Genomic DNA, 27841 nt, shown 5'->3' with positions numbered 1-27841 from the left:
ACTAACTAGATGACGTGCAGGTGAGGAACAAGAGCTTGTGGGAGAGTAAGAACAGTGAGGAGGAGGTAACTCAGGCAGCCCCTTTCTCTGGTAGCCGGTAAAGAGTTGAACAATGTGGCACCAATAATTGTAACCCAATGTCCCCATTCACAAGCAGGTTCAAATCTCCATTTCCTCTGCCCATCATCTTTGATTGCATCATGGTCGCTGCTAACCTTCACTATTCTACATGTGGCAAGCAACATTTTCTTCATGGGCCTCTTGTCTTCTGAATAGCTCTTTTTGCTTCTGTTTATGAAATAGTTTGACCCGTAAGATAAATGTGCCAATTAGCGTTGTGCAATTTGTTTTGGTGATATGATTGTTATGGTGGGCATTATGTGCAAGCTATGAGACATGTGTTGAGTAGGAAACCGATTCTTAGTGGAGTCCAGGTAGGCAAGGCCGATTCTTAGTGGAGTCCAGGTGGGCAAGTCTGAAGAAGGGTCTCAACCCGACACGTCACCCATTCCTTCTTTCCTCAGATGCTGCCTGACCCGCTGAGTTACTCCAGCTTTTTGTGATACCTTAAGACATGTGTTGAGGCTCGCTGCAGGGCCAAGTACCTGAGGGTGTAGTGGAACCAATGAATATTTGGTATTGAAAAATTGAAAGGAGGCAAGTGGTAAAGGGGTAAATAGACTAGTCCGAGTCAAAGTGGTGCAGCTGGAAGGGTCTGGCAATTGAAGGTGCATACATTGACCACTTACGTTTTATCCTGGCACCGACCACCGCAGCTCTCTTCCTATCAGTAAAATGGTCTGGAAACCTCTTGCTCTACTTTGCCTCCTTTCCACCTCCTCCACTGAGATTGCCTATACAATGATAAGGAATAATGAAGAATGATCTCTTCCAAAATGTGCCACTTTTCAAAATGTGCCAGCACTTACACCACCCACATTCCATTCTCCTGATATGGGACTTCAGCAGTGCAGGGTAGCTTTAACTAGAACTAAGTAATCATGACATTGGTTCCTTGTTGATGAGGGCAGCCAACCAACAGTATAGTAGATGCTGAAACCCATTGCAAACAAGGGACATTAATTAATTCTGCAATCAGCACTATGTTCTTTAAACTAAAACTGAACACAATGACTGATGAGGGGATTTAACAACTAGAAAGTTGGCATCTCCAGTGACAACGTTGTTAGTATTCAACTTCAACAGTGCAATCCCAAATATAGACAATAGGTGCAGGAGTAGGCCATTTGGCCCTTCGAGCCAGCACCACCATTCAACGTGATTATGGCTGATCATTCTCAATCAGTACCCTGTTCCTGCCTTCTCCCCATATCCTCTGACTCCGCTATCCTTAAGAGCTCTATCTAGCTCTCTCTTGAATGCATTCAGAGAATTGGCCTCCACTGCCTTCTGAGGCAGAGAATTCCACAAATATACTACTATTAGTTTATTATCGGTAATAGCCTTATTGTTGTACTAATATTCTATATCTACAAAACAGCCAAGCATAATTATACATAAAGTAAGGGGAAATGTATTCTACAGGAGCTCACATGGTCCCAGCAATTTTCCTTTCATTATCCTCTACACCTTTCATTATTTTCAATTTACTTTCTACTACTCATTCTTTTTAGTTTAACTTTACTTGCTCTATTGCACATTTCCTCTTAAAAACAAATGTTATCTCTTGGTTAAAAAGTGCAAAAATTAGGAAGAGCTTGCTGACAATCAGTGAACCTGATGGAAGTACAAGCAAATAAATTCATGTATTCATGTGGTGAAACACTTCAGAGCAGTTTTGTTTAAGTCTGCAATGGTGGGGGCTTCAAAAAGTTGGGAGCCTCGATCACCTCGTGGCACCACGGGAGAAGAATGAGGAGGAGATAAGACTTTGCCTTCCATCACAGTGAGGGTGTGCCTAGAGCAATCACTGTGATGGCTGTTTTGTGTAAAAAATGATATCTGTGTGTCTTGTGCTTTTTAATGTCTACTGCCGGACCCTGACGTGAGAGGACGCTGGCGTTGTTTATTCGCCGCTTTTCCGTCAGGATAGTTTGTCTGTTTCTTTCTATGTTAATTGTTTTTGTAAAGCGCTTTGAGCATGTGATAAGGCGCTATATAAAATAAATGGATTATTATTATTATTATTATTAATGACCCTAATGTTTAGAACTGGGCTAAGAATAGTAATCAGGCCTCGGAATAATACAACATAATCTGAGCTCGCATACACAACACAACGTAACATCAAGGTGAGGTATTTATACAATTGCAATAACTATCTGCACTGTCAATCACATATTAGGTGGAGCTTCACAGTGAAACAGTTCTTTGAACAGGCATGTTTGTTCACACAGTGAAAACGTTTTTTAGTGCGCTAATGTTTCAGGCTTGTCATGAGATGAAAGTGTTGTTTGGTTATTAACATGAGAAGACATTGGGACTACAATATAAATCAAAGCACTGTTGAAAGAGATGGGTACATGTGCAGTGTGTAAATGAGGGTTATCTCCTCAGGCATGTTGTTAGAGAATGCTCTTTCAAACATGCAAGTTCAGCCCCTCATCCATAGCTCTGAAAACCATTTCATCCAATAGCACAAATTTACCTGGCATATCATTAGATCTGTTTTCTTGCCATCTGTATCATATAACTAAAGAAATTGAAGGTTTCATAAGTTTTGTTCATCGTAATCAAAATAGTTGTTTTCAGCTCAGGGCAGAAGTTGTTCATTTGAATCAAATGACGTCACTGCTTTACACAACATTCGGGGCATGGTGCACATTTCATTTTATTAGCTCTGCAGTCTTAAGTGCTTCAGTGCAATAATTAGAGAAAGAAAGCAATGACTGAAGAGAGAAAGGTCAGAAAAATCAAACCTCAATTTTAATCATGCACAAATTAGGAGTGTTTCCAGATAATTCCCCCAGCATTTTGAACAATGTGGTGGTGGGTGGGGACCGTGGCTGGTATTTGGAACAGTTGGCTGTCTCTTCCCCTCAGTGTAAAATGGTTATTGCTGAGAATGAAAAAAAAAAATCATGGGTATGAGGTGGAAAAGAATGGAGGAGATTGGAAGCAGGGTAGGATTTATGGGTGATGATGATGCACCTCAGAAATAAAACTGGATAAAGCAGTTTTTAGTTGAAGCTATAAATGGCCTCGGGAAACATAATTCTGCTCCATACATTGAACACTGTTTGACACTTTCAGAAACAGATGGGCAAAACACGTACATCAAACACTCTTATCTATTTGTGCATTGTTAACAATACAACTCAATGTGTTGCTCTTGACTGGCCTGCAAATCATTTGTCAAACTGTTATGGCGTCAGTCAACTATTTAAACCTAATGGTCTCAACATTCTAGCTAACTTGTGAGAACGTTAGATGAGCAAGCAGCAAGCCATAATCTTCAATCCATGACCTTCCACTACAAGCTTCACTTTCACCTGACATCTAAAGCTGAGGGTATTGTGTTAAGCACCTGAATTTCTAGGTATTGTTATGCAAATTAGAAGGTATCTTTCAGTGATTTTGCAGGGAGGGAGAGGTGAAGGGGATGGGGTAGGGAGGGGTGAAGGGGATGGGGAGGGGAGTTGGGGGGAGGGGATGGTCGGGGATGGGTGAAGGGGTGAAGGGGATGGGGGAGGGGTGAGGGGGAGGGGTAAAGGGGAGGAGGGGGTGCTGCACCAATGCAGGAGAAGTTTGAACCCAACGGGTCCACTTGGTCTAGTATCTAATTTATCTAATCAGGTCCAGGAAATGTATCTACTTTCATATGTCTTAGGACATTCAGCACCCCCTTGACAGTAATATGAATTGTCCTCAAGACATCGCCATTAACCTTCCCAAATTCCCTAGTTTTCACAAAACATCACCCATTCCTTCTCTCCAGAGACGCTGAGTTACTCCAGCATTTTGTGTCTACCTTCGATTTAAACCAGCATCAGCAATTTTTTTTCCTAGTCTCTAATTTTCATGTCTTTTTCCGTGGTAAAAATGGGAGAAATACTCATTGAGGACTTTCCCATCCCCTGCGGTTCCACATACAGATGCCCTCCTGGTCTCTGAGGTGCCCTATTCTCTCTCCAGTTACCCTTTTTCCCTTATTATGCATTAAATCTCTTTGAATTTTCTAATCTTATCTGACAGAAGTAACTCAAGCCCAGTTTTTGCCCTCCTAGTTTTCCTTTCTAAGCATGCTTTGCAAACCTCTATACTCCTCCAGGAACACATTTGATCCCAGCTTAAATGTGGCTTCATCCCAAAGTTCTGAAGCCACTCTTTCTGAAACAAAGCAGAAGTGCAGGTATAGGAAGTTCCACTGTAACCGAAGAGATATACCCTTGCTATTCTGAGCAAGATGTATTGTAAAAACTGTTGGGAAATTAGTTGGATCTCTTTCTCCAGCAAAACTATAAACGTTATTGGAATTTTCTTATGATGCTTCCAGGTATAGTCATCTCCCTCACCATAGATACCCATCTCCTGAAACACTAACGATGTTAAATCCTGCTGTGTACCTCACTGGACTGCAAAATTACTGTCTTGCCTCAGCATTTAGCGTGAGTGCTCCATTTGCAGACGTTTAGGTGATAACGGAAAGAACAGGGGATTAGGTCAAATTGAGTAACTTTTCAAGAGCTGTACGGTTCTGCAAGATCCCATTAAATTCATTATTTCAGCTTAACTTGTGTGACGCAGTTCTATAAAAGGACAAATACAAATACATGAATATATGCTGTAAAATAATTATTTTCACATATTATTGTTCTGCATTCTTGTGGACATGTGGTGCCATGGAATCCCCCTTTGTCATGTCAAGAATTGCACCCACATTGTCAGTGACTAGTCAATCAGCAATGGCTGCACAAGGTTGCATATATGCACAGCAAGGAACTGCAGATGCTGGTTTATACTGAAGATAAATACAAAGTGCTGGAGCAACTACAGTCTGAAGAAGGGTTCCGACCCAAAACGTCACCTGTTCCTTTGCTTCAGAGATGCTGCCTGACCCGTTGAGTTGCTCCAGCACTTTGTGTCTATCTTCTGCATATATGCAGATGCAAGAACACTATAATTTTTAACCACTAGATTTTCTGCAAAGGCTTTACATGCCATTGGTTTCCATGGGGAATTGCAACATTTAGATGAATATATGTAGGAAGGAACTGCAGGTGCTGGTTTAAACCAAAGATAGACACAAAAAGCCGGAGTAACTCAGTGGGCCAGGCAGCATTTCTGGAGAGAAGGAATGGGTGACCTTTCGGGTCGAGACCCTTCTTCAAAATGAATATAGTTTTTAGTTTTATTTAAGTTCTGGTATCAGTACTTCTCCAAATGGGTCCCACTACTGCACATAACAATGCATCTCATTTAATCCCTAGCAATACTGCAGATGTGTTTGCTATCAGCAGTAGAAGTATAAAATACATGGGGTATATGCATTGATGGGATCAGCTAATTAAGCAGTTTTCAAAATAGATAAAGTTGATCATTCAAAATAGTAGAAGGAAAAATGCAAAGAAAATTCTAGGGAGGGGATACATGAAAATTAAGAATAACAAGAGCACAAGTGGAGATTTCTAAAACTCAATACTGTGCAAATGAAGATGAAAGAAATCAATCAAGACAATAAATTCTGAAAAGTGAAAGCAATTTCTCAAAATACATTGTATTCACATATAAAATCAATAAATGATATGCCTGGAAATTATTAATTAAAAAGATTTCAATAACAGAATTGGACTTTTGCATTAAAATATCAATAGAAAAGATAACCAATGAGATATAAAAATAATAATAGGTATTTTCAATTAAAATGTTGCAATATGAAAAGAGGGTTATATTTGTGATGTTTGATAGATATAGCTGGATGAAAATAGCTGTGAAGAAACCAAATATAATGGACCATCCATCCAAGATTCATTACATGCAAAAATCGAGGTCAGTCTGAGAGCACAGGTGCACATTGCAGATGCCGTGTGTAATAGAAGTGGCCCAATGACCTTCGTGTTAACAATGTTAAACCAGAATGAATAAATATAAAACTTGCTCCAACATTGGTTCCGCCTCAACATCAATAGTGCCAATGTAGCGTGTCGATAAAGGCAAGGAGCCAGGTATTTCGGGAAGGTATATTTATTGTATCGTGGGTCTCAGACAGGTCTAGTCTGCCGGAATGGCTTGGCGCCCAAACCTTGTCCTTATATACCTGAGTCCAGGACCGCCTCCCGGGACTGGTCCATTCCCGTGCCGAGGGGTCGGTAGTAGTATGGCCCGACCCTTGGGAGCCGCCACAGTACCCCCCCCCAGATCCGGAGGCACGAAACGCACTGGTGGTCGCACAACCCGACCGGACCGCGTACGGTAATCGGTCGACAGAGGGGCCGGGTATTTCGGGAAGGTATATTTATTGTATCGTGGGTCTCAGACGGGTCTAGTCTGCCGGAATGGCTTGGCGCCCAAACCTTGTCCTTATATACCTGAGTCCAGGACCGCCTCCCGGGACTGGTCCATTCCCGTGCCGAGGGGTCGGTAGTAGTATGGCCCGACCCTTGGGAGCCGCCACACCAACAAGTAATAATGACCAAATCATCCAGTACTGTATCACATGCAATACTGGCATCCAGTACTGTAATCACATATTGAATCAATGCAAACCTGATCAATCTTGGAGGATCCTGGAAGCAAGTTTCAGCAAAACCTGTTTTGCACTTTCGTTCAAGTGTGTGTTTATGCAATTATAATAATAATAATAATAATGCATTACATTTATATAGCGCTTTTCAAACACTCAAAGACGCTTTACAGGGATTACTAGAACATAGAGAAGAAAGTAAATAGATAAATAAGTAAACAAACAGAAAAAGGAGACAGAAGGTGAGGTGACGGTCAGTGGTTAAAGGCAGTGCTGAACAGGTGAGACTTCAGTGATGTTTTGAATGTGGTGAGTGAGGAGGAGTCTCTGACGGTGTGGGGCAGTAAGTTCCAGAGGGTGGGAGCAGCGATGGAGAAAGCCCTGTCCCCCCAGGATCTGAGTTTGGTCCGGATGGGGGGGGACAGGAGATTGGCAGCAGCAGAGCGGAGGGTGCAGGTGGGAGTGTGCCTGTGGAGGAGGTCAGTCAGGTAGGATGGGGCCATGTTATGGAGGGCTTTGTAGGTCATGAGGAGGATTTTGTACTGGATTCTCTGGGGGATGGGGAGCCAGTAGAGCTTGTAAAGGACGGGGGTGATATGGTCACGGATCGGGGAGTGGGTGAAATTATCCATTTCAAATCATAAGTTTAACATGTAGGTTGATCTGATAGAATGGTTAATGAAACTTGTGTAATAAAGGGTGTCATTACTTCTTGTTTATATAGTTTTAGCCTTATTTTTAAGTAACCGTCATTATCTGTTTGAAACGTTTTCTAAATTGAAAATACAGTTTAGATATACTGCAGTGCTGGCCGCTTTAGGTAATACAGAAGATATCATACGATGGGACACCACACTATCACATCATTTAAACTGTTAATCTATGTATGGTGGGACATTGCAAGAATGAATGAATGGTACTTTATTGTTGTATTTATTGGAGCCTTTGCAAAATAAATTATAATCATGAAATGTAAAACAAATTAATGATTTTCCAGTTCCATGCTGTTCTCTTCACAAATATGTCAATAATTAAATGTTAACATGCTAGATCAATCAAACAGCTTATTGTGGTAGAATCTTGCTACTTTAAATACTTATGGCTTATCAAAATGCCTAAAAATCAACTCTTTCAAAATTTAGATTGTAAGTTCGCACATAAAGTAAATACCATGAACGTAAATAAGATTAAAGAGAACATCAATAATTGCAAGAAACATTGTATGTCCATCCCTTCCACAGATGCTGCCTAACCCATTGAGTTCCTCCAGCACTGTTTTTCTCAAGATTCCAGCATCTGCAATTCTTTATAACTTCATTGCCTACTTTGAAGAAGATTTACTCCATTCCCTGTCAGAGTTCAATGAGACTCTCACTGCGATTCCTACTGCTCTCCAGCTGTTCAACCTTAATTTAACCCAGACTTGTTACTGCAGCGATGGGTCTTTCCACAGCACTTGCCTTCGTCACCACTTTGTTCCACGTGGCTACTAGCTCTATTAACAGTCTGAAGAAGCCTTCTGACCCAAAATATCATTTGTCTATTCCCTCCACTGATGCTGCCTGGCCTGCTTAGTTCTTCCAGCACTTTGTGTTTTGGCCAATCATTGCAAATTATTTATTTCCAAATTTCTAATAAACACAACCGCAGTATGATTCATAATGTTTGGTTGCCAGATTTAGTCATCAGAAAATCTGATACATTGTCTGCTTTACTAACACCTACAATTTGCCCCACTTAAAAGTCTTGGCAAAGTGGTATATCCAGAGTCAACACCAATGTTGCATGCTACCTTTATTAATTTGATTCCAGTTCACCATTAAAAGTCTTCTTATATCTGGAGTGAATTATATGTTTGGAAACTCTCTTAATTAACTTTTAATTCTAGTCAATCTGAGGTTTTCTTGTTTAATTACCTCTAAAAAATCCAAAGTGAGTTTTGCCAAGTTATTGTTCCATTTTTGTTCTTAACCTACTTGTAAGTAATCTGAGCATGATCTTTGACGCAAATCTAATCAAATAATGGTCTTTGCACCATTGAACATTTGGCTTTTTTTCAAGAGATATTACGATTAATGTGAAGCAATCTCTGATTTTTTTCCTTTTAAGTTCATATCTTGACACAAATTAGTTAGGTAAGTTGTTGCCTCTTTCATCTTTTGAAATTAATTTGTTGCAACCTCATCAATGTGTGCTTCATGAGATTAATTATTACCGTCAATTAGTACTAGGTGAAATGAGAGTTACAATTAGTGAACAAATATCATCTTCCTCACCATTCCAGTTTCAACAGCACCTATTTTTTTTTCATTCTAATAAGATTCCTCAATATATTCTTGGCCTCTGTTTCTCATTTCTGTTTCTGAGGCCAACCTCAGTCATGAGCTCCCAAAGTACAGACTTCATGTTTCCTGCCCCACCAGAAGGGAGAGGACACTTGATCATTGCTACACTTCAATCAAGAACGCAAATCGCTCTGTTCCCCGGGAGGCTCTGGGTCTCTCCGATCATTGTTTAGTTCGCCTTATTCCGACCTACAGGCAGAAACTAAAATCTGCTAAACCTGTGGTCAGAACAACGAAAAGGTGGATGAGCGAGGGCATTGAAAAACTAGTCCTGCTTTGACTGCACTGATTGGAATGTGTTCAGGGATGCAACCACAAGCCTCGATGAGTGCGCAGACACTGTGACATCCTATGTTAGCTTTTGCGAGGACACTTGCATTCCCACGAAGATCCAGATGTGGTTCAACAACAGCAAGCTCTGGTTCACAGCAGAACTCAGACAGCTCCGCCAGTTGAAAGGTGAGGCCTACAGGAGCGGGGATACAGACCTCTACAGGCAGGCCAAGTACAAGCTGAGAAGAGGAATCAGAGCTGTCAAGGAAAGGTACTCTGAGAAGCTGAGGAGCAAGTTCTCAGCTAATGATTTTTCTTCAGTTTGGAAGGGCTTGCAAGAAATCACCAGCTACACGCACACCAGCTACAGCTACAAGAGCTCCTTGGACGTTCGTCAGCTAACCAACGACCTGAACGAGTTTTATTGCAGATTCGAGAAACAGAAACATAATCCTAGGATCCCCTCCCCCCCCGATCATCAATTCACACGTACTCACAGACTGACTCCAGTTTGCAAAGACTGGACCCTTCCCCACCCACTCCTCCGCAAGCAACAATTCACACCTACTCACAGACTGATTCCAGTTTGCAAAGACTGGCCCTTCCCCCCCCCCCCCCCCCCCCCACCCCTCTGCAATCACCAATTTGCACATACTCACAGCCTGACTCCAGATTGGGCCCTTGTCCACCGCCCAACAACAGTCTGGCCACTTCTCCATCTCCAACGATAGAAATTGCGGAGGTGGAGAGGCTATTCAGGAAACAGAAAAGCCGCAAATCTCCAGGACCGGACAATGTTTCCCCTTCTACCCTCAAGCTCTGTGCCGAACAACTGGCACCGATCTACACAGACATTTTCAACCAGTCCCTGCAAGCCTGCACAGTCCTTGCCTGCTTCAAGGTCTCCACTATTGTCCCTGTACCCCTGTCGCACTGACCTCTGTAGTCATGAAGACCTTTGAAAAACTTGTGCTGACCCAACTGAAAAACATCACTGGACCCTCTGCAGTTTGCATACAGGGCCAATAGATCGGTGGATGACGCGGTCAACCTAGGCCTGTACTTCATCCTCCAGCACCTAGACTGCAAGGGGACCTATGCCAGGATTCTGTTTGTGGACTTTAGCTCTGCATTTAACACCATTGTACCAGAGCTACTACACTGCAAACTCTCCCAGTTGACTGTGCCTGAACTCCTTATCAGTGGATCATCAACTTCCTGACAGACGGGAAGCAGCATGTGAGGCTGGCAAAGCACATCTTGGACCCGCAGACCCTCAACATAGGAGCACCCCAAGGCTGCGTACTCTCCCCTCTCCTTTACTCTCTCTGCACCTCCACAGACTCCTCTGTCAAACTCCTAAAGTGTGCGGATGACACAACCCTGATTGGACTGATCCAAGATGGGGAGCAATCTGCCTACAGACAGGAAGTGACACAGCTGGCCTCCTGGTGCCATCGCAACAACCTGGAGCTCAATGCTCTTGAGACAGTGGAACTAATTGTAGTCTTTCGAAGAGCTGCCCCTCCCCTCCCGCCACTCACCATCAACAACACCATAGTCACATCTGTGGAGTCATTTAAGTTCCTTGGAACCATCATCTCCATGGACCTTAAATGGGGGGCCACCATCGACTCCACAGTCAAAAAGGCCCAACAGAGGATGTACTTCCTACGGCAACTGAGGAAACACAATCTGCCACAGGCAATGATGGTCCAATTCTAAACCGCTATCATTGAGTCCGTCCTCACCTTCTCCATCATGGTCTGGTTTGGCTCATCCACCAAGCACGACATCCGGAGGCTGCAACGGATCGTTCGATCAGCTGAGAAGGTTGTTGGCTGCAACCTTCCCCCATTGACAAACTGTACACTGCAAGGGCCAGGAAGTGAGCGGGCAAGATCATCTCTGGCCCCTCTGATCCTGGCCACAAAATCTTTGAAGCACTTCCCTCTGAAAGGCGACTCCGGACTGTCAAAGTCGCCACAGCCAGACATAAAAACAGCTTTTTTCCACGAGTATTAGTTCTACTCAATAACCAAAGTCTGTAGACTCTGTTTTGCTCTGGTTTATTTTCACCCATATGTTTAGACCGTAATGTTGTATCCTTATTGTTTTGATGTGTTTATGCTTTATTCTTAATTGTTAACTGTGTTTTGTGTTGTCATTTGTGAGCGGAGCACCAAGGCACATTCCTTGTATATGCATATACTAGGCCAATAAACATAAATTAATTAAGTAAGTAAGTAATTAATTAATTAATTCATTCATTCATTCGTTGCAACCAGGTCCTCCAATAATCAGTCATTTTTATCTCTGATTACTGGTGTTTGATTCATTCATACATTGTTCTTACTTCCCGCACAACAAATCATATTTGCTTCTTCACCCAACACTATACTGTCAGTTAGGCAGTTCCAGCCTCATCAATCTTTCCCTGGAAATTGTTGTCAAATCTCCTGTATTTATTTGCCCACATCTGGGTTCACATTTTTTCATTTCCGAGATAACTTTGTTGATACTCTGGGCTTTACATGACCCATGATTTGTTGAACAATTTACCTGAACCAATGCATTTGGCATTCTTAATGTGGCCTCCTTAACACTGCAGAAACCAAACGCACTTACTTGATCGCTTTGTGGAAAACCGGTGCTCAGTCTGCAGGTATGATCCTGAGGTTTGTTATATGCCACTTTAGTTCTCAATCCCATTCCCGTTCTCTCTTGTCTGCATTTCTTCCATTGCCCTGGTGAGACCCAATGTAAATCAGAACAACATCTTATATTCGGTCTGGGTACATTACAACCTTCTGGAATGACCACTGAATCTTCCAATTTTAGTTAAACCAATCTCTCATTGTTTCCTATTACTATGTTAATGTCTCTTTCACATCCTGTTTCTCAAAATGCCTCATGAACAGTCAGAACTCGCGCCTGATTTGCTCAAGCCACATTACCTGATCTGTTTAATCAAGGTTTTTCTCTTACACCTCAGTCGTCACCCCAGCAATTCTTTGAAAATCATAAAGCCCTTTCTCTTCCCTCAGTTCCAATCATGTGTTGCTGACCTGAAATGTTAACCGGTTTCCCGCTCCACAGATTCTGCACGATAGACAGAGTTCTCCCAGCATTTCTGTTTCCGTGACCCATGTTACGATCTATTTAGTCTCTGGAGCTCCACATTTAACATGCTAAAGATTTATGCAATGTGCACACTGGTTATCATATTATAACCTATTCTACATTGGTGGTGTCCAAACAATGGGGATTTTGCTGAATCAAATTTTGCAGTTACCCATACCAACAACAGGCTTATTTGTATCCGCCAATTTCCCACAAAGTCAATCTTTGGCTATTGAGTACTAAATTCTGTAGTTCTGCTCTGTTCACCTATACGGCTAGATTTATATTAACATTTTTAAGGAGGGAAAGAAATAATATTAGCTCTAAAATATCAATATGAGTTAGATACACAAAATATGGTACAGACTCTATTACAGAAAGCAGCAGCAAAAGTTAAAGTTCCCAGTAATAAGGCTGCTGCTGACCTCCATATTCTCATTCTTAGTAGCATCTAAATGTTTTGAGTCAAACAAGTCTTATATGTGGGACAAAAGCTAGAGTAAAATTAAAGGGGCTCATTATGCTCACTTATTTGCCTGTGAGACTTCAGATGAGTGCAGATGCAAAGTTCAACTAGGAAACCTGAAAGCTGGGTCCAAAGGTGCATCTTTCTGCCATTAACTGCATGGAAACTGGCAATGGCTCATCATTCAAAAGTGAAGACCAGAATGGCTCATGTACGGATTTGTACACAAAGGCTAATAATGCTGCAGAAAATAGGGGCTGCCCATTTTAGTTGCACTATTTAAGAGAAAAGTTTTAATCACCGCCAAATAAATAACATTTTAATTATTGCCAAATAATCTCTGCTACTGGAATCTGTCTTTTCAAATATGGAGTCTCATATACTACTTAGGTAGTTTACAAACTAATAGTATGAACATTGAATTCTCAAATTTTAGTAACTAACTTACAAACACCCCCCACCTCTTCCCCCTTCTCTTCCCTGTGTCCCACTTGGATTTGCTTTCTTCCTTTTCTTCCTTTCCCGCTCACCCTGCCATCTTCCACCTATATTCCTGCCTCTGCCTTCACAATTCATATCTCTTCTATCCTTAGCTCCTTAAATTACACTTTTTGTCTTTTCATCTCATGCCTTTGTCCAACCATCTGCCAATCTAAACCCCCTCACCTGTAAACACCAATCACTTGCCTGACTTTCCTCCTGCCCCCACTTATTTTCCAATTTTCTCCCCATCCAGCACAATCAGTCTGAAGAAGGGTTCTGACCCGAAACCTATTCATGTTCTTCAGAGATGTTGCCTGACCCACTGAGTTACACCAGCACTTTGTGTCTGTTTTGTAAATCAGGATCAGAAATTCCTTGCATCTTCTCTTTAGATATCAATTGTAGTTTTTTAATACTTCTTTTTTTTAACTACTTTACATACTTTCCTAATCGAACCTGTCTTTCTCTCTGATTATTCCATTTTAACTATGTGAATTGACATTGAATTCACTGCACAAATTCATACTTCATGATTCAGAGTGCACTGAAAGTGTTGATATGCGAGATTACTTAAATTGTTTACACATAAGATAGCCAAAGAGGGCAGTGGTGCAGTATCAATCATTTGTTATAGCATCTCAAGATAATATCCCTTCGAAATGTACAAATGTAGTGAACATTGGGAGTTATTCACCAGCTGCAGCAAATTCTGCCCAATTGCTCATATGAACTCTCAAAATCCTGTAATTATCCACACCATTCTGTAATGCTCCACTACTTTGAAAAAGAGTAGATAGGCTGTTGGAGGTTTCCACTTGTAGCCAAGCAGCTCCTTGAAACAGGGAGATGGGAACAATGGTAAGGGGGGGGTGGGCCAAAGTGAGCTTAGATTAGTGTAAAATCCAAATCTGCAAAACTAGCATTCAGTCTGAGATCACAGATGATACTATGGCCAGAACAAGAGCTATACAATGTAGGTCCATCGTTAAGAACTTCAATACTGGTCCAGGGAAAAAGAACTAATAGAGAGAAGGTAAAATATGGACACAAGGAACTGAAGAAGCGAGTTTACCAAAAAAAGACACAAATTGCTGAAGTAACTCAAAGGGTCAGGCAGCATCTCTGTAGAACATGGATAGATGATGCTTTGAATCGGGACCTTTCTTCAGATTGATCGTTAAATTGAATGAGTCTAACTTTCTTGCCCCTGCCTTTGCTTAAAGAGGTGCAGCCAAAGATGACCTAATTTGAGGGCTCCAACCAAGGGAGTGAAGAAAACATCGGAGGTAGGAGGCCAACCTTTGTGAAGAGAACTCTGGACTCCAATATACCCTTGTGACTAGCCCCTCAAAAGTATGAAGCAGCTAGATAAAATGCCTTCAAAAGGATTTTAAAAAAACATGCCCTACTTGAATGTTGTTTGTCTATTCCCTTCCACAGATGTTTCCTGACCCATTGAACTCCTCCAGAATTTATTTTTTTGCTCAAGATCCTAGCATCATCAGTACCTTGTGTTTAAACATAAAGGAATATTGGTTGAAGAGCTCAGAAAGAATAGGAGCAATAGAGACAAAGGGACGGCAAATGCTAGAATCTGGAGCACAAAACAAACTGGCTGTTGAATTCAGCACTGCAAGCAGCATCGGTGGGGGGGTAAAGGTATTGTCAATATTTTGAGTGAGATCGGCATCAGGACTGAAGGTAGAGAGGGAAGATAGCCAGTAAAAAGAGGAGCGAGGAGGGATGAGACAGGGCCAGTAGGATTGGGGTATTGTGAAGCATGATGGTCAGATTCTGCTGACACATTTTTACCCACTGGATCAGGTCTCCATGTCTTCACCTCTCCCTTAATCGATCCCATTATCACCTTCCTTGCTCACTAGATTCTAACACTGTTAGCCTTGATGTTCCTGCTTATCTCACAACTGAATCCACCTTTACTCTCCTCTTCTGGCTCGATCTGCACACTTTTTCCCTTGTCTGCTTCCACCTATCACCCATCTGCCTCCCAACCCCAGTCCTCCTCCCACTCTCCCCATGGCGCCATCTACCCATCTTCCTTCCTCGGCCCACCAATCATCTACTTGCACCTGTATCTCCTCACCCCCTCGCCTCTTTACAGGGACCATTTTCTCTCTCTGCTCTCAGTACTGATGCAGAGTCCCGGCCTGAAATATTGACAATTCCTTCCCCCCACACCTCAAGATGCTACTTGACCCGCTGAGTTCCTCTAGCAGTTTTTTTTTTTTTTGCACAGGAACAACTCATTTTTGCCTTTCTGTTGATGAAATTAGACCTGGATATAAATTGATAATTCCAATGACAAGAACAAAGATTAATCAATGAACAAACCTGATTTCAAAAACAGTTCCTATTTGTCAACTGAATGTTTCAAATTATAGAGTCATGAAGTCATAGAGTGATACAGTGTGGAAACAGGCCCTTCGGTCCAACTTGCCCACAGTGGCCAACTGTCCTAGCTACACTAGTCCCACCTGCCAGCATTTGGTCCATATTCCTCCAAACCTGTCCTAACCATGTATAACTTAATACAATTTAATTATTTGAAAGAAAAAATAAAGATCTGAATTTGAATCACAATATATTGTATTATTTCATAAATCATATGCTTAGCAAGCAAATCACACTAATCAATATTATACACATCCTATATTTGAAATGAAACCCGCAACTACAATTACCTTCTTCAAAATGGGTACCTATTGTGCATAAAACTGCAAACAAGCAGTAAAAGGAGGAGAGGGGTCGAGATGAGACAGGGCCAGTCGGTGAGGGGCGGACTGGGGAGTGAAGCATGATTGGCAGATACTGCCAACATATTTTTACCCACGTTTTACCAACTGCATCCTTCACACAAAGGGTGGTGGGTGTATGGAACAAGCTGCCAGAGGAGGTAGTTAAGGCACTCCTCCAACATTTAAGAAACAGTTAGACAGGTAAATGGATTAAGACTGGTTTGGAGGGATATGAACCAAACGCAGGCAGGTGGGACTAGTATAGCTGGGACATGTTGGCCGGTGTGCGCAGGTTGGGCCAAAGGGCCTTTTTCCACACTGTATCACTCTCTGATTTTCAGCACCCAACAATCAATCAGCGTCATACATTCCATTTGGATCAAATTGCGGCCTTCATTATATCCTATTACACTTACTGGAAAGCACTGGCAGTTCTAATCACAACCTTTTCTGATGACGTAATTCTAGAGGATGTTTCCACTTGCTTCTCTAGATAGTATTGATTATTTTTTTGAATGTATATTTCTCCTGCTGTTCCCCTAGACAACACTCTTTAAAGTACTTAAAGCCATAACTGAAGTTGTCATAAAAATATGTTGTAAAAGTAGAACTGAATAATAGTTGGAAGGATATCTGTTTTTAATATATTTAATCTAAAGACATTTCCAGCACAGACTGTTACAAAATGAATCACTGACAGAGGAAATTCCGACTTGAATTTCTGGGTACTGCAAATAGAAAGCACATTTTACAACTTTTACTGTAAATATGCCATGCACAGATGATAAGAGGAATTTATTGCACACCTAGTTTCTAAGCAAGGTAGAATTTTACAAGCAAAAATAACCTCTTCCAATAAAGAATGAGGATAAGCTAGACTGTAACAGAACACAAAGTAAACATAAAGCAGTACACAGCCAGGCCAAGACTTTCCTTTCAGGAGACACTTACAACATTCTCTGCAAAGTTATTTTTTTGAAAGCCATATCATCAGAGAGGCCAAATGTTACAGAGAGAAAATTACCAAGGTACTGTTATCTCACTTCAGATCAAGTGTTCTGTACAGGAAGAATTCAGCACAACCTGCTTATGTTGGTATTTATATTCCATGAGGTTCTTTAGGCCTCCCTTCAACTAATTCAACATGGTCTTCTACTCCTTTTCCCCCATGTATCTCTTTAAATTTCCTTGAAATATATCTCTGCTAATAATTCAACTGCTGGTAATAATGAGTTCTGCATTCCAATCATTGTAAAGGTACATACGCTTTTTCTTGAATTTTCCATTGGATTATAAATTACAATTATGGTCAAAATTTTGGACTCACCCATCTTTGAACATATTTGCTCTATTATTTAATTTATCATTCCCTTTCGTAACATTAAAAATAATTGTACTGGGCGTTTGTCAATCATTAATTTTCCAGGGAAAAGAGCCCTTGTTTTCTTAATCTTTCCTGGCACTATTTCTTACAGTTCTGGGATCATTCTTGTGCATGTAAACACTTTATTGATTAATTGAAAGAGACAGCATGAAAACGGGCCCTTTGACCCACCGAGTTCACACCTGTTCGATGTTATCTCACATTTGCATATATACATTAGGGTTATATACACAAGCAGCAATTTACAGAAGCCAATTAACCAACAAACTTGCACATCTTTGCAATGTTGGAGGAATCTGGAGTACCTAAGGAAACCCACAAGGTTACAGGGAGAATGTGCAAACTCCACACAGACAGCACCTGAGGTCAGGATCGAACCCGGTTCTCTAGCGCTGTGAGATAGCAGCTCAACCAGCTGTGCCATTGTGATGGTGCTGCATCTTGAATTAATTTAGGCATGTTAAGATGATTTCCTATTCCTCTAAAATTCTAAATTCCTAGAAGTCTACACCCATCCTGCACAATCTTTCTTCATAAATCAACTCTTCATTCCAGGAATCAACCTTGTGAATCTTCTGCGAATTGGTTTCATTGCAGGCATATCATTCAATGGGATTAAACAGAACAAAGTACTTTAGTTGTGGACTTATCAGAGCCTGTACAGTTGTGGTAGGACTTCCTTCCTTTTATACTCCATCTCCTTTGAAATAGTGGCCAATTTTCCCATTTGCTTTCCTAATTGCTTGCCGTACCCACAGTTACTTTCTGCATATCATGTATAGGGACACCACAATATTCTGTTCAGCAGCACTGTCTCTGTCTAGTCTCTCTCCATTTAAGCAATATTCTTCTTTCAGTTCTTTTTATCAAAGTGGGTTACTTTCCACAACAGGTCAGTGTGATTTGTACATACATCCCATAAAAAATAGCTAATCTATCCAGCAGTCTAGATGAAGGTTCCCAACCCTAAACATCGACTAACTGCTTCCCACCTGAGGTGTTTTCTGAACTGCTAAGTTCCTCTACTTGTCTGTTGCTACAGATTCCATAATCTATAGTCTCTTGTGTCAGCAGCTAATCTATCTTTCCTTTCCTAAATTATTTTCTCTGCCCATTTTCACCTCTCTGCACTAACAGGGTAAGTTAGTATTTACAATTCTCCCTCTTTATATTAATATTTACCAGGAAATGCATGCACAAAAGCAAATTGATGTCATCAGTCACTGATTTTTCAACCAATGTTGGAAAGTGCTTGGCCTGAATGTTGATGCCGGACATCATTCCCGTTGGAGTGGTGAGCTGCAGTAAGTGTGGACACTGCGCCAGAGAAGACGTTTCAGTGTGGGAAGGATGCTGGTTTACACCGAAGATAGACACAAAGATCGAGAGTAACTCAGCGGGTCATGCAGCATCTCTGGAGAAAAGGAATAGGTGACGTTTCAGGTTGAGATCGTTCAACAGGTCATACCACCTTGTCACAGGAGAATCTTTCAGAAGTCCAGTGAGAACAAGGGTCAATTAGATAACTATATTTCAGTAAATAGAATAACCTTGATCCAGGGTCAAAGGTCTTGCCAATCTTACTGGTTAGGAAGGTGGGGTGTCGGTCAGATATATGGACTCAACTATTCTAAGCACATCTGAATTCAATGCTGGCAAGTAAAATGTTCATCTAATCATCGGTTCCCATCCAACCCATCTTGTACAAATAATTAAGTGAAATGAATATATTTCAACAGTGTCTCCTGCTGAATATCCTGGAAACAGTGGAAGGATTTTTTGCCTCAATGAGACGACTTCCTTGAATATTTAATTTTGACTGTAGATGTGGTGGTGGTTTACTGGAAATCAATCTAATGCTCAGTAGACATCTTTTGAAGCTAAGTCACAGACTGGCCAACATAAATTTATTCTGAATGCTTTAAACAACAAACAGAAAGGTTTGAATTTTATGCAACTATGCTCACATAATCTGCTTACTGAAAAGTTACCCTCATGGATTTTGTATATGAACATAAACAGTAAAAGATTGATGGATTTATTAATGCCAAACTACTTTATGATGGTGATTTTTATTATGCCCTCTTTCACTACTTTCTAAACATGCAAAAGTAATTTCAATACATCTCCAATGACCTGAAACCTACTACACAATGAACAAAACATATGGGTTAGTTAACTGCTGCATAACATTTTGCTTTTTCACTGTTTTAGACTACAGTTTCAGTTGACTATTCATTTTAAACTCATTTTATTTTCCAAATATCATAACATCAGACTTAAAGTTTTGGTTAAAAAAATATATATATATATATGAAAGATAGCATGAATTTAATACAGATGAATGAGAAAGCAGCAAAATAATGTTAAATTAGCAATTCAATTATGGATATGAAAACAACAAATTTCACTTTCAAAGAATCAGTAAATGGAGCATGCAGATAACTGTCAGTATGGTTGTGGAGTACTGATTCAGCATCATGATATGGAATTGAGTGAACAAAAGCTGATCAGTCAGAGCAGTGTCTGTAAATAAAAATGTATTTTTGTATCACAGGCATTAATGTTGAGGCACCAATGCCTAAAGATCAGATCACATAGATTGGGTTATTTATATGCTCTTCATGTTCCAATTTCCATAAATAATTAAATGTTAATGAAAATCATGGACATACATTTTCAAGGCATAAAAAGCAAGGTGTCTAATGATGTACACACATCTCTGGAGTTTTTAACAACAGACAAACGGGCCACTGTGCACGCTGAGAAGAGAAGTGCAACTCTCAACCCTTACCCCTCCCCTGCCCCACGATTAGCTACCCCAACCAAACCAACACGCGGTGACGCTCTAGCAGTGAAACACTCTGACCAAGAGACAAGGTGCCTCTTGTCTCTTGAGATCCAGCTATCAATCAGTACGCCTGACTGCCAACTTCAGCCAAAGTTCCAGCCATTCAACATGCTGACCCATCCCCAAACTCCTACGGCTAATCATAGCCCCATGATTAGCTGACCTTCATCCTTAACCAACCATTATTTCCAACCAACGATCTCGTGTTCTCTCTTCCATTGCCAGCTGATGTTTACTCTACTTACTTGGTCTGACCCACAACCCCCCCTCATCTATTCACACCTTGTCTCTTTTCTTTATGAAGTTGCAGACTTGGACTCAATCCTGATGTGGAACGTTGAATTCTTGAGCATGCTCTGCCAGTGGAGGAGAGGTCTCAGCTCAATTTCCTAATGATTGGCAGATGAACAAAGTGATTGTCAGCCATTGCAGGCACTGATGAAGTTGCAGACAAAATAATGTTCCTTTTCTGACATCAACTGATGAGTCAACTATTTGAGGCAACAGATTTTCATCTCTGGTCAGCCCACTTACATCCCTATAACATTTCAAAAAATTGAGGTTACCAGCTGCACAATTTGCAGACGGAATTAAATTGTTGTCGATTTCTTGCATTAAACTGGCAGAGCTCAAAATAGTTTTTCATGTATAATTTCAAAGTTCCCACACAACAAAGATATTTTCTTTCAAAGCAACTAACAGAGTTCTGTCTTAAACTCACAGTGGACTAGCAACAAGTTCCTGCCATATAAAATATAGAAATATTTTATGTTTATGGTGTAGGATAGAGCCTGTTTCTCGGAACGTTGAAAAGTTTACTCTGAAGGTAATGATGTATCTCCTAGGTGAAAAGAAATAATCACAGAAATAGTCTGGTTCACAGTTTTGATAATTTTGTAGCATGCCTCACATACACACTCACACAAATATGCACATACATACTATACACACACACACTGGAAATAGCCTCCAGTGCATACATGGATGTTAGACTCTGGGGTCTTTTGATGGGAATGTAGGGAGAATTTAAAAATTGGATTGTCGTAAGACTGCTGTAAACGGGTGGTGGATGGTCAGCACGGACTCTGTGGGTTGAAGGGTCTGTTCCCATGCCATCTCATTATGACACTAAAATCACCATTAACAAAGGCAGAATGAGGGCAAAACCAGCAGATGATTTCTTATCCAAGATGAACTTCGCCTCCTCAAACTCAGCGAAGAAAGAAGATAGATGGACATTTCAGGTGGAGGCCCTGTGCCACAATTAGAGAAGAAATGGCTCTATTTCATTTTGTTCAGCTTTGCTGAAATATCTTTGCCTGGCTATTTAACCTGCTTTCTCGCTTGGTTCAGATATAGATAGGCACAGCTTATGTTCACAATCTTTGCTATTTTTCAGTCATAAACCATCTCCTCTCTGAATATCTTTATTAGCGACACAACAAACCTATCTAAAAAGGCTGATAAGATAAATTACAGCCTCAATTTTGTTTTTAGGTTTAATTTATGCCACTATTAAAGTAAACACATTGGACTAGAAGCTCTTTAAGGCATAAAATAATATTCCAAGGCATACAATATTCAAAGTGCTGCGAGCACTAAATTCAGCAACGCCAGGACATCTTGAATGGAAGGGTGAGGGATGACAATAATTAGAGAGAAACATGGAGAAAGATAATTAGGAGAAAAGAAAACTGCAGGAGAAAATAATATTAGTGGGTTGGAAAAAGCTTCAGAGAAGTGTGCAGATGAGTAAATGGTATAATTAGAAGGGGAATATGCTCATGGGAAGACTATGAAGAGTTAGGGTAGGGATAGACCAGTTGTCAATGGGAATTTATCAGAGAGGGGCTGAAGGGCGATATAAAGGGGATGATGATGATGAGCATGGAAAGATCAGTAAGGCAGAGAGATGATTGAGGCTGCTGGCAAAAGATTCTCTCGAGAAGGTGGGTCAAGAGCAATTGGATGGAAGCATCCAAAGACGTACAGATATGTAGGTTAATTGGCTGGGTAAATGTAAAAATTGTCCCTAGTGGGTGTAGGATAGTGTTAATGTACGGGGATCACTGGGCGGCACGGACTTGGAGGGCCGAAAAGGCCTGTTTCCGGCTGTATATATATGATATGATATGATATGAAGAGGTAGGTCGATAAGGGTTGCAGGTGGAAACACTGAAAGGTCAGTAGAAAGCAGTGGTTGGTAATCACAAGAGGCTACAAGGCCGTTTCTCTCCCTCCTTTTGGGAAATCTGACCACGCTGCCATTTTCCTGCTGCCGGAGTACAAACAACGGATAGTACGGGAAGCGACAGTGACGAGGGACGTAAAGCGGTGGGCTGACCATTCAGAGGCCATGCTGCAAGATGCACTGAGCGAAGTCGACTGGAACATGTTCCAAGCAAGTTCCAGAGACGTAAATGAGTTTGCGGAAGCGGTTACGGACTTCATTGCCACAATAGCCGATACCATCATCCCCACGGTAAGGGTCAGTATCTTCCCTAACCAAAAACCCTGGGTGGACAGGTCTATTCGCGTGGCCTTGAATGCTCGCACCGCTGCTTACAACTCCGGCCTGGCATCCGGCAACATGGACGACTACAAGGGAGAGTCCTACCGACTGCGAAGGGCAGTGAAGGATGCAAAAAAGAGGTACCGGGACAAGATGGAGTCACAGATGGAGCAGCAGGACACCAGGCGCCTTTGGCAGGGGCTACGGACTATAACTAGCTACAGGTCCAGCACCCCCTCAACCGGAAGTGCCGGCTCCTCCTTAGCTGATGACCTGAACTCTTTTTACGCACGGTTTGAGACGGGTAACACCACCAGCTCGCCGTCTAAAAACAGCACCGAAGGGGCGCTGGCTAGCGAGGCTGGAGGGGGATCCACCGCCGGGGATGTGCACACATTCTCGGTGTCCGAGCATGAGGTGAGGTGGGCTCTGACGCGTGTGAACACGAGGAAAGCTGGAGGCCCAGATGGTATATCTGGGCGAGTACTAAAGTCTTGTGCTACTCAGCTTGCTCCAGTGCTCACCACAATATTCAACCTCTCCTTGGCAAAGTCCGTGGTCCCTGCATGCTTCAAAAGATCCATCATTGTACCAGTGCCAAAGAATGCCTCTCCAGCGTGTTTAAATGACTACCGACCGGTGGCCCTCACCTCGGTTGTCATGAAATGCTTGGAGAGGCTAGTCAAGAAGCACATCTGCGCCCTCCTTCCTCGCAACATGGACCCACTACAGTTCGCATACCGTCCGAACAGGTCCACGGATGATGCGGTCTCCCAGGTTCTACACACCGCTCTCTCTCATCTGGACAGCCAGGGGGGCTATGTGAGGATGCTGTTCATTGACTTTAGTTCAGCATTCAACACAATAGTCCCCAGCAGACTGGTTGAGAAGCTGCTGGAACTGGGACTTAGCACCCCTCTGTGTGCCTGGGTCCTGGACTTTCTCACTGCCAGGCCCCAAGTGGTCAGGATGGGGGAACACACATCTAGCTCCCTCACCCTGAACATAGGATCCCCCCAGGGCTGCGTCCTTAGCCCCCTACTGTACTCCCTGTACACACATGACTGTAGGGCCAGGTTCAGCTCAAACTCCATCATCAAGTTTGCTGATGACACTGTGGTGGTGGGCCGGATCTCCAACAACGATGAGAAGGCCTACCGGGAGGAGGTGGCTGATCTGGCACTCTGGTGTCAGGACAATAGCCTCCTCTTGAATGTCACTAAAACAAAGGAGCTGATTGTGGACTTCAGAAGGGCTAAACATCCAAGGACGTACACGCCACTGGAGATAAATGGGTCTATTGTGGATAGGGTGAGCAGTTTCAAATACTTGGGAGTCCGCATCGCAGAGGATCTGACGTGGGCAACGCACATTGCCGCACTGGTGGTAAGGCTAAGCAGCGCCTTTACCACCTTAGACAACTGAGGAAATTCAGAGTGTCGCTGAGGATCCTTCATTGCTTCTACTCTGGGGCTGTAGAGAGCATCCTGTCCGGCAACATTACAGTCTGGTTTGGGAACAGCTCTGCCCAGGACAGGATGGCCCTGCAGAGAGTAGTGCGTTCGGCAGAACGCACCATGGGAACTACACTCGTCCCCCTGCAGGACCTATACATCAGGAGGTGCAGATCCAGAGCAAGCAAGATCATGAGGGACCCCTGCCACCCCAGTAACGGACTGTTCCAGATGCTACGGTCAGGCAAACGCCTCCGCTGTCACGCTGTGAAAACGGAGAGGATGAGACGGAGCTTCTTCCCACAGGCCATCAGGACTGTCAACTTTGATAACCCCAGAGACTAAATTTTTGTCGACACTTTTTGTGCTATGTTTAGTAACTTATTAACTTTATTTATATGCTGTAACTGTAATTATTTTTGTGCACAACCCGCAGGCATTGCCACTTTCATTTCACTGCACATCGAGTATGTGTATGTGACAAATAAATTTGACTTGACTTGACTTGACTTGATACCGTTACTTGGAAAACCAGAATTTACCGCAAGGAAAAACAAGAAATCCTTCTTGTACCTTCACTGTCCGATACCAGAAATGGTGTAGATGGATGTCCAGCATTGAAGCAGAGGCAATAACCCTCCAGGTAGGCCCATCTCTTGCAGCTAAGGTCACACCATTGAAGTAATATGTATAATCACGTTTACTGATTAGATACTGCTAACATTCTTTAACATAACACATAAATACATTTTCCCAATCAATAGCATGTCTAAGTCGTAGACTTTTTCCAAGGAAATATGCTGATCTCAGCAGTATCCTCACCACACCATGCACATCCCAGCAGGGCTCCTAAAATTTCTTGAAACCAAAGGTAAATGAATTAAATTCAATTGGTTTCAAAAAATATTTCCCACACCAGAAGTTGAAGTTTTTAAACACATTCTTTCCCCATGCCTTCCATTGCCTGCAAGAGCAGCACAGTGCCAGACCAATATTGCTGCTCAAAGGTTGGATTAGCTGTCACTGATGGTGTTTTGAAGAGGTTGAAGGGGTGATGCCCATCCCGGTATAGAACTGTTTCTGTCTTTGTAATTTAAGAGGGATTTTGGGGCTGCCAACTTAATTCTGCTTTGCTCGAATCAGAATTGTGTTGTTTTGTTTTTTTTACATTACTTCCCACGCTTCCAATAGCAAATCTTGCTGAAGGGATAGAAATCTAGGTCAACAGGCAGTCTTAATTAGTCGCTGAAATTGTGATTGGACAGCTATGCCTCTGCAGTGAAGTAATAATACACAGCTTTAAATTAAAAAACAAGGACAAAGTGAATAATTAGTGCAAAATGTTTGTCACGGGGATACCCCAGTAAACAAACAAAAACAAAATAGGCAACGTTTTGTGACCTGTTTATTGATGAGGGTTATCACAACAGTGAAACAACAAAACCATAGGGTTGTCTTTTCTGACCCACCGACTGGCAATTATGGCGGTAGCTGCAGGCTTGTATCAGCATTTCAGATTGAAAGATGCGTGGTTAGGTAGATACCTTTCTACGAAGGATAGATAGCGCGGTGAGGAGCAAGGCAATGGCATGTTGTACTACAGCAAGGGCAGATTCATCCTTCGCCACACTGAGAACAGGTAGATCCTCAGCAGGTAATGACACTTGGTATTTGCATACTCAGCTCCACACACAGTTCGATGCAGCCACACACCAAGGCAACCACGAGGCAATGGTCAGCAGGGAGTGTCCTGGACATCCTGTGGGAGGAGACAGTGCATCCTGCTGTTTCCTGATTAGCATTGCCAGAAGTGCCAAACAAGCACCAAGACCGTTTGGCTGGCAGTGAGAGGGGCCATCCCTCCCTGGACCATGCATTTGGCGAGAAGGTCTGGGAAGGAAGGAAATTATCCTTGTCGACATTCATCCAGAGCAGCTGCGCAACAGAGGTGGTGTTCCCAGGGATACATGCTCAGATGTACACCAGTCGCTGCTGGGAAATCAGCTTGGAGGAAGACACACTTTAGGATGGCTGAAACTTGTTGGTCTTCCAATATAAGGAAATGCTTGAAAGTGAAAGCTGTGGACAGGAATATTCCAAGGTGCAAGAGCATATCCTGAAGGGATGTCCTGAAGCTTGCTACAGCCACGAACAAGGATTTGTAGAGAACGACCAGTCCTTCACACAATGGACACTGAAAATTGGTTCTAACAGCCTTTCAAACGCTTTACAGGTGCATTATTCAAAGGAGGGACGTGAGCAGTTAGGAAGCATTGTAAAACTGCCTTGAAAGGATGAATGCAGAGAAAGATGTGTATCAAACATATGTATGCAATATGTTCTGAATAAAGCATATATTTCAAATTAAAAGAAATCAGTAACTTGGTGGAAATGAACACAAATGACCAACCCACCAAATTTCCCATTTCTCCAGACTTTGGTTCCTCACTGTGGACTAAGCTCAAAATCACTCTGCCTTTGTGTACAAGGTAGGCTCTAATGATCACAATGAATCTGGGTTTGCTCAGCCCTTCTGAACCTCTGAACGGTGAGTAGCCTTTGGATCAGTGAGGCCCTGAGATGGAATGCGCTTTCAAGTCAGGAATCAGGAGTCGCATGCACCTGATATGAAGATGAACAATAAAATCCTTACTGGGTGCAACTTTACGGACACATTACACGCAACAACTATATCAGTCTGAGACTTGTGTTGGACAGGAAGTGTCGGGAGTGCACAGAATCTTCTTTCAGAGCTCGTTAGAAGTATGCCTTTGATTTCAGATCAGACCACTCAGCTATTAAAACCTTTATTTTCATCTATCTGGTAATACGTTCAAACAATTTAATGTCTATTTTTTCTTCAAAGTATCCTTTGCACTGCTTTTGTAATGTTTCATATCTGAATTAAAAGTATCAGAAGCAAATTTTACCTAAATCTTTACATGGCCACAGGTGGGATGATATTTGTGAGGTATATTATCACAGATATCACAGGCCATTCATAGGTTCTTTTGCTCTGTGGGAATATCACACGCTTAACTACTAAGGAAATCAGAATTAGAAAGCAGTAGTTTTCTTGGAGAAGTTAATGTCAGCAATATTCTGAATCAACAAAAACTGAGAAATAACTGAAAATGCTGGAACAACTCAGCAGGTCAAGACCCTTCATCAGAGGTGTGATGAAGGCCATTGACCCAATACATCAACGTTGTTTCTCCCTTCAAAGATGCTGCCTGAGCTGTTCTGTATCTCAAGCATTTTCTGATTTTCGCTCAGATTTACATGATCTGCAGTTTTTACATTTTAAATGAAATCTATCATGTAGATTTTCATGATTGCGAATTCAGAGAGGAAGCTCTAGTTGGTTTTCCTTCATTGAATGTGGCAGTTCTAAAGAAAACATTTAAGTTACACTGGGAAACATTCTAGTCAAATACCAAATAAGCAATGACTCACAAATCTTTGACATCTCCAGCTCTCTGTGCACTCATACAACCCCTACAAATTACATCATGCAGAAGGATTGGTCATGTGATTTTCAGAACATGCCA

The 27841-nt window shown here is 42.0% G+C and overlaps 1 protein-coding gene across 6 annotated transcripts in view; it reads right to left on the bottom strand.

Moving 5' to 3' along the window:
- The window catches only part of LOC144591992 (guanine nucleotide-binding protein G(I)/G(S)/G(O) subunit gamma-7-like), a 231934-nt gene that overhangs the window by 124178 nt on the left and 79915 nt on the right, over positions 1-27841 (bottom strand). For 2 of the 6 annotated variants that reach the window (XM_078396111.1, XM_078396113.1), the window contains 2 exons: positions 11890-12008; positions 750-854 (listed from right to left, as the gene is read on the bottom strand). The exons of 2 other annotated variants lie outside the window; for them this stretch is intronic. The gene's annotated coding sequence lies outside the window, so the exon portion shown is untranslated. The remainder of the gene's footprint in view (positions 1-749; positions 855-11889; positions 12009-27841) is intronic. 2 more of the 6 variants (XM_078396112.1, XM_078396109.1) reach the window with 2 other exon arrangements.

This window comes from Rhinoraja longicauda, chromosome 3, assembly GCF_053455715.1.
Source record: "Rhinoraja longicauda isolate Sanriku21f chromosome 3, sRhiLon1.1, whole genome shotgun sequence".
NCBI lineage: Eukaryota > Metazoa > Chordata > Chondrichthyes > Rajiformes > Arhynchobatidae > Rhinoraja > Rhinoraja longicauda.
This window is presented reverse-complemented; position numbering and strand designations above follow the sequence as displayed.